The 10,914-nt window shown below is 41.8% G+C and overlaps 1 protein-coding gene and 1 long non-coding RNA gene across 2 annotated transcripts in view; one reads left to right on the plus strand and one right to left on the minus strand.

The window, feature by feature from the left end:
* The window catches only part of LOC116669825 (uncharacterized), a 14,006-nt gene extending 12,721 nt beyond the window's left edge, over positions 1–1,285 (plus strand). Inside the window, exon 3 of the long non-coding RNA XR_004326863.1 lies at positions 1,184–1,285. This is a non-coding gene — a long non-coding RNA (uncharacterized LOC116669825). The remainder of the gene's footprint in view (positions 1–1,183) is intronic.
* iars2 (isoleucyl-tRNA synthetase 2, mitochondrial) overlaps positions 1–10,914 on the minus strand; it is a 54,326-nt gene that overhangs the window by 21,780 nt on the left and 21,632 nt on the right. The gene's annotated exons all lie outside the window — the stretch shown is intronic.

Consider the following 10,914-nt stretch of genomic DNA (forward strand, 5'->3'; position numbering starts at 1 on the left):
TTACCTGTAGGGACATAAAGCAGTGATAAGTTAACTCTACACATGTGGATTATATTTATTACAGAAACCTTCTTGAATATTATTCCATTGTTTATCATTCTGTCATTGGAGGCCAAACTCACAAAACAGCTTCCAACAGTGCAATATTGTAAAGCTGTGTTCAACATACTCCCTGTTTTGTCGGTTTTTAGCAGGGCAAGATTCTCTCTGGTTTGGCACTCGTCAGGCAGCTGGAACGGACGTCAACAACCCATCTCTCAGGCAGACCCGGCACCAGCAGACCACTGCCCACGGACGTCAACCAACCCTCATCTCAGGCAGACCCGCACCACAGCAGACCACTGAGCCGGACGTCAACCAACCCATCATCTCAGGCGACCCGGCACCACAGCAGACCACTGCCCACGGACGTCAACCAACCCATCATCTCAGGCAGACCCGGCACCACAGCAGACCCTGACCACGGACGTCACCAACCATCATCTCAGGCAGACCCCCCACAGCAGACCACTGACCAGGACGTCAACCAACCCTCATCTCCAGGCAGACCCACCACAGCAGACCACTGGACCACGGACGTCAACCAACCCATCATCTCAGCAGACCCACCACAGCAGACCACGGACGTCAACCACCTATCATCTCAGGCGACCCCACCACAGCAGACCACTGCCACGGACGTCAACCAACCCATCATCTCAGGCAGACCCGGCACCACAGCAGACCACTGGACCACGGACGTCAACCAACCCATCATCTCAGGCAGACCCGGCACCACAGCAGACCACTGGACCACGGACGTCAACCAACCCATCATCTGGCCCAGACCGCACCACAGCACCTGGACGTCAACCAACCCATCATCTCAGGCAGACCCAGCACCACAGCAGACCACTGGACCACTCTCAGCAACCTACTTGCTTCCAGGCACCAATTACGAGCTGAAGACCCATTGAAGACTACTACGAGCTCCTGCCTGACCAGCACAGAGGAAGTTGTCACATCTGCTTCTTCTTCTGTGCTGGTGGATTGGGAAGCACCTCACCCACAGGAAGCAACAGGGAATATTATTCCATTGTTTATCATTCTGTCATTGGAGGCCAAACTCAACAAAACAGCTTCCAACAGTGCAATATTGTAAAGCTGTGTTCAACATTACTCCCTGTTTTGTCGGTTTTAGCAGGGCAAGATTCCTCTGGGATTTTGGCACTCGTCAGGCAGCTGAGAACGGACGTCAACCAACCCATCATCTCAGGCAGACCCGGCACCACAGCAGACCACTGGAGTCCATTTAGTTAGAAAGTTAAAAAGAAAGCATAGTATGGTATGTTGAAAAAGAGTCATAGTGTAAGTATGTTCTAAAAAAATCAAGAAAAAGTAATAGTATATGTAAGTATACGTATGTGGGGGTGGCGTAACTCAGTCCATAGGGAGTGGGTTGAAAACCGGAGGGTCACTGTTCAAGTCCCCGTGTGGACCAAAAAGTAGGGAGTGTGGATTGGTGGCGGAGAGATGCCACTTCACCTCCTGGGCACTGCCAGGTGCTGTTGAGCAAGGCACCGTACCCCCCCCCCCCCCCCCACCCACCCACTCAGGGCCGGGTTCAGCTGGCAGCCACTCACTCTGACATCTCTCCATTAGTGCATGTTAGATCCTGTGTGTGTGTGTGTGTGTAGTTCAGGACTGTGTGGGTTACTAACAAGTGTGACACAGAGTGGGAATTGTAATTTCCCCATTGGGGATTAATAAACATTAAAATATTAATAACCGGTTGTTCAAATTTGGTCACGTGAGATGTCACGTGACCTACACGGAATAAAGGCTCGGCTGGTAAGCGCTGACGGTCCCTCTCCTTCTGTCGCTGCCTCGCGTGCCGGTGTCGGACGAGCTGTTGTGTGCGGGTCGCTGGATGGGACAGCCAAGTATGTGTTTGACACGTGCTGCATAGTTGCATAGTGCATAGACAGCGATAAATCTATTAACTTAAATCTACTAACTTAAATCTACTAACTTATCTACTAACTGTCGTTCGTTTGGTCCATACAGCCGAGTCCGAGTGCCGCTGCTGTCTGCCTGTAGCAATTGTTCTGCCTGTAGCAGATTGTTCTGCCTGTAGCAGATTGTTCTGCCCTGTAGCAGATTGTCTGCCTGTAGCAGATTGTTTCTGCCTGTAGCAGATGTTCTGCTACACAAGGCGTTCATTCCGACTCACGTGTTCCACTGGTAATCGCTCGTACTGCAGTTGGTTTTTATTTGTTACACATTGGTGTTTTTTTGTATAGAGGAAGTTTGTCCTGGCCTTGGGCGTCTTTTGTTTTAGTGACTTTTAATCCAGTGTTTTTAGAAAAAGTGGTTGCTTCATTTGGTGTTATAGGTGGTGACATAAAACTGATTTTATAATTATTGCATGAATTTAGTGTTTAAAATTGCATTGGTGTTTTATCTGTTTCAATCCGTTATACAATCCACTGTGAACACTATGGCAACCAGTAGTTTTAAATAGTTTCTTCAACTTTCCTAAACACTCTCTAAACTAAACTAAACGGACATCACTCCTCCGGGCCTAATGTTTGCTTTGTTTTCTCTATGACATTGGTTGTATTGCCACTAATTCTTTTATAGTTATGTTTAAGCAAATGTTTCTGTGTTTTTTTTGTTGTTGTTTTTTTTAATTTTTTTTTTAAGTTGTAATAAATTTTTTCGTAGCTTCAAATGACCACGCTCTGATCTTTTTTTGGCCTTGCCTGTGTGGTGGGAGTCCCTGGGATTGGTAACAACTGAATTCATATTTTAAACTCTTGGGTGAAAGTCCCAGGGTGGCGTTTCATTGGTTAATTGCTAAAGTTGGCTAAGCCCTCCATTGGGCCTGGTTCAGTAGTATGGCGGAAAACATCATGGTAGATGTCAAGTCAATATAGTATGTTGAAAAAGTATAGTATGTTGAAAAGTCATCATAGGCCTAGTACAGTATTTAAAAAAATTGTAGTACACTATGACGAAAAGTGTCATATGTCAAAAGTCATAGATGGTAGTCAATAAATAGTACTGAAAAAAAGTCATTAAATGGATATCAAAAAGTCATAGTATAGTACGTAAAATAAAGTCTTGTATAGTATGTTATAAATGTAGAAAGTTATAGTTTGTTTACAAAAGTCGGTAAATCATTATGTATAATTTCAAGTCATATAGTGTTTAAAAAAAAAAAAAAAAAAAAAGTCGCTAGTAGTAGGTAAATTTGTGAAGCACACCATGTTTGAACATTACTTTTTGTTGAGCCATCCTCTGATGACCACAGGGCAGTTGGGTCTCTCTTGCCTGACATCTTTTCCCAAATGTTTGTAGCTTTCCTGTTACCCGCAGAGGGAGTTATTACATTTGTAAGAATCAACGGTTTTCATAGTAAGCATTCCACATGTGCCCAGCATGACAAAATGCAAATGTAAAACCAACCTTTTATGACCGGGAAGTAGGAAATGGTGGCCACGCTGGATGCTTGGCTTACTCTGTCCTGGTCATGCATTCTGCAGTATGAAACCGGCTATGAAGACTGCAGTTAAAAACAGCCAATGGAGTACCATTAAAGGAAAGGAAGATGAGTAATTAGAGCTGGATGCAAATGTCACATCCAAAATGTCAGTGTTTGCACCTAACTAAGCCTAACTTTTTTTTACCTTTTTTTCATGTACAGGTGTGTTTATAAATTATAGCTTCATCAAGATAATTCAGTATTTACTTAGACTATACATATTATTAATATCTCCATTGTAAGGATTTTTTTTAGTAAAGAAATCACAAACTTTCTTAACTCCTCCACTCTGGCAGATGCTACAGATCCCAAAAATTACTTTTTGCACTCTACATCCCACTCCATGGGTACTTGTCTGATAGTCTTATTTTTATATTTGTATATCTGTTGAGATGTGCATATAGGTTGTGGTCTCTATTGTACTGTATGTGTCTATATTACTATTTAGAGAGAACTCAATATCCTAATGTATGTAACTATGTTGGTCAATAAATCTGATTCTGATAATAAAGATTCGCACATAGTTTACCATAACCTCTGAACAAACACCTTGATTCCTCAATGATACAAAAAAATGTCGAAATGAAAATGCATGTTACATGGCCATTTTTGAACAACACTTCCCTAAATCGAAGCTCTGCTTAAACATTTGAATGGACGGGTTGCTCAGACATGAGGCCTTACGATACAATCTGAACCAGAGTCTCCCTCCGTAGACGCAGTCCCTCTCTCCCATGAGAGGCACCCTGTAAACCGCACAGCATTTGCCACATTCCATATAGTTGACTTTTTTTCCCTAGCAACTGTTCCACCCTCTTGGTGACTTGTGTTGCTGCTCTCCCCACTCCAACGAAAACTCTCCCACAATTCAACTCTGAGCCACAACAGGCTGTTTGCAGCAAATAATCAAACAATGCAATAATTATATCAGTTTAATAGATCAATGAAATTCTCCACTGATCTGAGTTGAGGCAAAATCCAGATTATAAATGTTTAAATAGCATACTTTAGAAAAGTTGGTAATATAATTCATCAACAGTAATATGAAACTTACATGTGTGTGGTGTGTGTATATACATTGATATGTATTGTCATCAAAATGCAAATAAGGTTCATTCATACTCACAGAAAGCTTAGTCTCCTGCCTGTTTATTAATCTTTAACTAGGCTATTTGTAGAACTGTATTTTAATTTGGTGTAATGATTTTTGATTATTGAAACTGGTTGTAAAGGTTTAAATGCCTAAGTTAACTTAGAATTCAGAAAAAAAACAACTGATGGTCAAACATTCTCTGAAAAAAAAAATGAGTATCCTGTAAAATCCTTAGTGGCCATTCGGCCAATCAAACGCAGGTGTACGTCAATTATGTCATGGAAACAGAACGACGATCCGAGGAGCCTATATAAAGCTGCAGACCATTCTGATTCTCACTTTGCATTTTGACTTGTGCTTCAGGCAAATCGAACCTGTGGAAAACCAACCTTTTAGTTTTAAACCGCTGGAGATTACATACTGCAAACTGATCATTTGGAAAAACAAGAACAAAGAACAACACAACTTCGGAATCACTAACTATTGTGGTGAAAGGAAGACTTGGTGATGGCCTTTCGTCTGCCTGGTGGTATTGTGATACCCGAGAGTCCCTCCTGGATTTTCTGAGGGGATGCCCTCCGGTTGTACATGCTTGCAAGACGAGGTAAGACCACTTTAGATTTTTTGTTATAAGTCTAGCCTACTTATCTCTGATTCATTGCATTTTTTTATGGAATAAATCAATCTTTATCAGTAGCTTGCTAGTTGTGGAAATTGGTGTCACGTTTAGAATTTAAAGGTGGAAGCTATTAACGTTAGGCCTTTGGGAAAAAAAAACGATGTTAAAACAGACTTTTACTTGAAAATGTCTCCTGTAAATATTTATTTGCTAGACAGCATGTCTTAAATATCGCGGGACATGTGTGGAATGTATCAACAATTAGTGTATGGATGTGAAAACACTGTTATTTCAGTTTCTTACAAATATAGCTACATTGAATTTGCTAAAACAAGATGGCGATTGGCCAAAATTCATAAAATGCCAAAAAAGTATTTGTTGAGCACCATGGAGACGATGGAACTGTTAGGACCGAACGTCGAGTGAGGACGCGCAGTGGAATCAAACCAGGACACGTAATGTGTGTGGTTGGAACGCGGAATTCTTTGTTACTGGTTAAATCTTAAAGTTTCAAAGTTTATCAAATGTATTAACTTCTTTTATCATATGTATCCACGATTTTTTCGACCTCTGCGTCGGCAGTTGACTTGCCTCTCCGTGCGTAAAAGCCCTAACGCCAGATTCTTACTCGCCCAACCAATACAAAGCGATGTTGTTGCATCCTACACCTTTTGATTATATAATAATTATTACCATTTTTTTATTATGTGCTCTCTATTCAGTAACTCTGATAAATACACCAGAAAACATTAACTATTGTTTGGGATTTTTATTTGATAAAATATGAGTTACACTCTTCAGCCACATATCTGAATACAATAATACAGTCAACAGTACTTTTTTCAAGTTTGACGGATCAACAGTTTGGTTAGTTTTTAGTGTGTACAGAAGTAAATAATTATTATTTTTTATGAATGCCATGAATTTTCATGTCGTCACCTGTTAAAAATAATTGAGGAAAAACTGCAGATATTTGGCATTACTGTTAAAGGTATTGCCTTTTGTCTGTTGGTAACTTTATGACACATGTATGTACAGTGTGTAGTTTGGAGCTAGATTTTTTCTTATTACAAGAGAGAAAAAAAATGATCCCACTGTAGCAAAAAAAGCATTTTATGCGAGAAAAAACAAATAATTGAGAGAAAAAAGTTTTCATACCAATAGCAAAAGTTTAAATGGAAATTTGAATTTGTTTCTGAAAAAAAAATCTCTCTCAAATACTTGTTAAACTCTCAAATATATGTATATTTTTTTGCTATCATGTACATTTTTTTAAGACGGTGCTCACCAGATTGGCCAATAGGAAACGTGGCCCTGCCCATGACGTATTTTCACATTGTGAAAAAAATCCTGAAACAAGAAAAAAAAATTACATTGAGACAAGGTTTTGAGAGCAAGAAAACCACTGATAGCAAAAAATGTATTTGAGTTTAAAATATTTAAGAGAAATTTCTTTTTCTCAGAAATAATTTTAAACTTCCAAATTTATGTTTAAACTTTTTTTGTCTCAATATTTGCTATTGATTGAAAACCTTTTCACTCAAATATTGTTTTTCTCTCATAACTGCTTTTTTGTAACCAGTGTGACAACCTTTTTCTCTCAAACATTTTTTTTTTCTTCATTTACTTGTTTGCATGTACTAAAGAACAAATCTAGCTCCATGTGTATGCGGTTCTTATTTCAACTTTAATTGTTATTTAATCCAAATAGTTAATGTTATGAGACTCCTTATTATTTGAGTCACATTAAACATTTTAGTTAAACCGACGTTTTACGTATGATCTTTGTTTCCCTCAGGCCGTGTAGACAACTTCCCACGTCCTGCAGAACCTGGCCTCCTGAAGAGGAAGGTGGATGGGAAGTTGATATATACGTTGGTCACCGTTTTCCCCCTCACGAGAAGACGAACATCAATTTGAGGACACTGACACGACGAGGGAGGATGAAGACTCAAGGATGAAGACTACTGGCCTGACTGGTCTGTAGATTCTGGGTATGGCTCCATGCCTGAAAAGGACAAAAGAACAGAGGATGTTGAAACTTATAGGGATAGTGCTAGTTCTAGTGATGGTGACGGTGACGGTGATAGTGATAGTTATAGTGAAAGTGATAGTTATAGTTCTAGTGATGGTGACGGTGATAGTGATAGTGATAGTTTATAGTGAAAGTGATAGTTTATATTCTAGTGATGGTGAAATGATGGTGACGTTGATAGTGATAGTGATAGTAATAGTGATAGTGATTATGATGATGTCAGCACCCTACCTTACTCCCTCTCATTGAGCACTTCCACCGCCAAGATTTGGCAGAATTTAAACCACCGTGTCCTTCCTGTCCCACGGTGTGGCCATTCGGGCACCTCCCATTTGGTGTGCGCTGCAGGGGCATCCTCACTGCAAGTGAGACATCCTGATTCGTTGGCCCCAGCCCTCAAAGGTCACACCTTTACTCCAGGGGTCTGCGCACTCCTCTTCAGGCCCCAACCTCCACAAAGAGAAGCAGGGAAGACCGCTCCAGGAGTCTGCACACTCCACTTCAGGCCCCAGCACCTCCACAAAGAAAGCAGGGAAGACCGCTCCAGGAGTCTGCGCACTCCTCTTCAGGCCCCAGCCCCTCCACAAGAGCAGGGAGTCTGCGCACTCCTCTTCAGCCCCCCTCTCCACAAAGAGAAGCAGAAGACCGCCCCAGGGAGTCTGCGCACTCCTCTTCAGGCCCCAGCTCCTCCACAAAGAGAAGTAGGGAAGACAGCTCCAGGGAGTCTGCACACTCCTCTTCAGGCCCCGGCCCCTCCACAAAGAGAAGCAGGGAAGACAGCTCCAGGGAGTCTGCACACTCCTCTTCAGGCCTCGGCCCCTCCACATACGTGAGAGACTGGATGGAACCTCTTGATAGCGAGTCTGATCTTACATTTATGTAGCACTTTCATTCACACACTAGATCAAGATCAAGATTAACTTTTTGTCCCGCCATGTTGGAAATTGTCTTGGGCACTTAACCCATGAGGCAGTCTATTAAAAATAAAAAACAAACAGACATGTATAACCAACAATAGATACTTTACAATACCATGCAACAAACCATAATATGGCCCTATGGGTGTATAAACACAACATGGTGTCAAGCATTGCTTTAGTTAAACATTACTCCAACATAATAATAACAAAACAAATAAGTATCAGTGTAGAGATCCCAGCACAGATGACAAATCGCAAACCCCATTGCCAGAAAGCTACCACGCAAGGCACTCGCCTGACCATTGGGAGCAATGTGGGTTAGTGTTTTGCCCAAGGTATCACTTTTTAAACTACTACAGATGCCCATACCAGAGGTAAGTCCAATTATTGAGTATGTTCAACAGAAATGCAAAGAAATATGGGACTTTGCTTAAAGATATGCTGTCTCGTTTAATGCTTTTTAGCATTGTTGCTGTTTAAACTGGCTTTTGGCTCATGTTTTAAGTTTGTTTGTATTCTTTTACACATTTTCATTTCCTTGGCATTTAATTTCTTTTCTTGTTAATTTGTCTGTTATTGGCTCAAATGTTTTAACTTTTTCTCATGTGAAGCACTTCGAGACGGTCTGTAAAACGGGCTATATCAAATAAACCTGTTATTAGTTGATTGCATTTATGTACGCTAATGGCAGCAAGCTACCGTGCAGGCACTAGCCTGACTATTGGTGCAATGTAGGGTTCAGTGTTGTTTCTTTGGCTTTTTAACATAGCTGTGTTGCCTATACCAGAGGTAAGTTAGCAATTATTGACGTAATCACACTTATTAAATAGTTAAGGCATAATAAATCTTACTCATTGTTATACTGTCATACTTTCTAGGTGTTGACTCGAACCGGTGAGAAGATGGACGACCACAGGATTGGGATACTACAAGTCCAGCAGAAGAGCGGGGGTTGCCTTTCTTTCACTCGGCCAGTAAGTAATCCCCTCACTAACCCGCCTACAAATGATCCATAGCAAAACCGTGAGGTAGGGCGCAGAGAGGCAAAGCGCAGCGCAGAACGTTCTGAATTGGTTTGCCTAGCTGGCACCACCTCTCCATAGGCAAACAATGGAACGGCCAGCGTAGAGCAGTTTTGCCGTGTCGTACTACAAGTACCTGTAGGGACATAAAGCTTGATAAGTTCCTCTACACATGTGGATTATATTTATTACAAAACCTTCTGAATATTATTCCTTGTTTATCATTCTGTCATTGGAGGCCAAACTCAACAAAACACTTCCAACAGTGCAATATTGTAAAGCTGTGTTCAACATTACTCCCTGTTTTTGTCGTTTTAGCAGGGCAAGATTCCTCTGGGATTTTGGCACTCGTCAGGCAGCTGAACGACGTCAACCAACCCATCATCTCAGGCAGACCCGGCACCACAGCACCACTGGACCACGACGTCAACCAACCCATCATCTCAGGCAGACCCGCACCACAGCAGACCATGGACCACGGACGTCAACCAACCCATCATCTCAGGCAGACCCACCACAGCAGACCACTGCCACGGACGTCAACCAACCCATCATCTCAGCAGACCCGCACCACAGCAGACCACTGGACCACGGACGTCAACCAACCCATCATCTCAGCAGACCCGGCACCACAGCAGACCACTGGACCACGGACGTCAACCAACCCATCACTCAGGCAGACCCCACCACAGCAGACACTGACCACGGACTCAACCACCCATCACTCAGGCAGACCCCACCACAGCAACCACGGACTCAACCAACCTATCATCTCAGGCAGACCCGACCACAGCAGACCACTGGACCACGACGTCAACCAACCCTCTCTCAGCAGCCCGCACACAGCAACCACTGGACCACGACGTCAACCAACCATATCTCAGGCAACCCGCACCACAGCAACCACTGACCACGGACGTCAACCAACCCTCATCTCAGAGACCGGCACCACAGCAGACCACGGACGTCAACAACCATCATCTCAGCAGACCAGCACCACAGCAGACCACTGGACCACTCTCAGCAACTACTTGCTTCCAGCACCAATTACGAGCTGAAGACCATTGAAGACTACTACGAGCTCCTGCCTGACCACACAGAGGAAGTTGTCACATCTGCTTCTTCTTCTGTGCTGTGATTGGGACACCTCACACACAGGAAGCAGTCACCACTGACACAGAGACTGAATCAAAATATCAAAAAGTGTTAAGATTGTGAATTTAAATAGTGTTTGTGTAGACAGTTTAGTTGCTTACTAATGCAAAACATTTAACTTTCTAAATGTTTTTTTACATATAAAAAATATTTTAATTCTTATGTAATTCAGAAATAAATATTGTGCAAAATGTGATTTAGTGTGTTCTGATTTTCATTTGACTTAACGCATTACTGTGTTTTAACTGTCAGTTATTTTAAATTTGGTTTATACGCACTACATATGTACAAAGCTAATACATGTGGATATAAATTGAGTAGGTGAAGCTACATTCTAAACTAAAGCATCTGACAAACTCACAATTTACATTTTTTTCATTACTTTTTATAGTAATGCATTCTTTCAGATTTTTACTTTTTATATTGTTTACTTGAATGTTATGTTGTCTGTGGACCTAATTGGTAAAATATGTCTTGTCTACACCGTGGGATTGAGGGAAACGTAATTTCGATCTTTGTCTTGACGTGTAAAGAAATGACAAAC

The sequence above is a fragment of the Etheostoma spectabile genome, chromosome 20 (assembly GCF_008692095.1).
Source record: "Etheostoma spectabile isolate EspeVRDwgs_2016 chromosome 20, UIUC_Espe_1.0, whole genome shotgun sequence".
Taxonomy (NCBI): domain Eukaryota; kingdom Metazoa; phylum Chordata; class Actinopteri; order Perciformes; family Percidae; genus Etheostoma; species Etheostoma spectabile.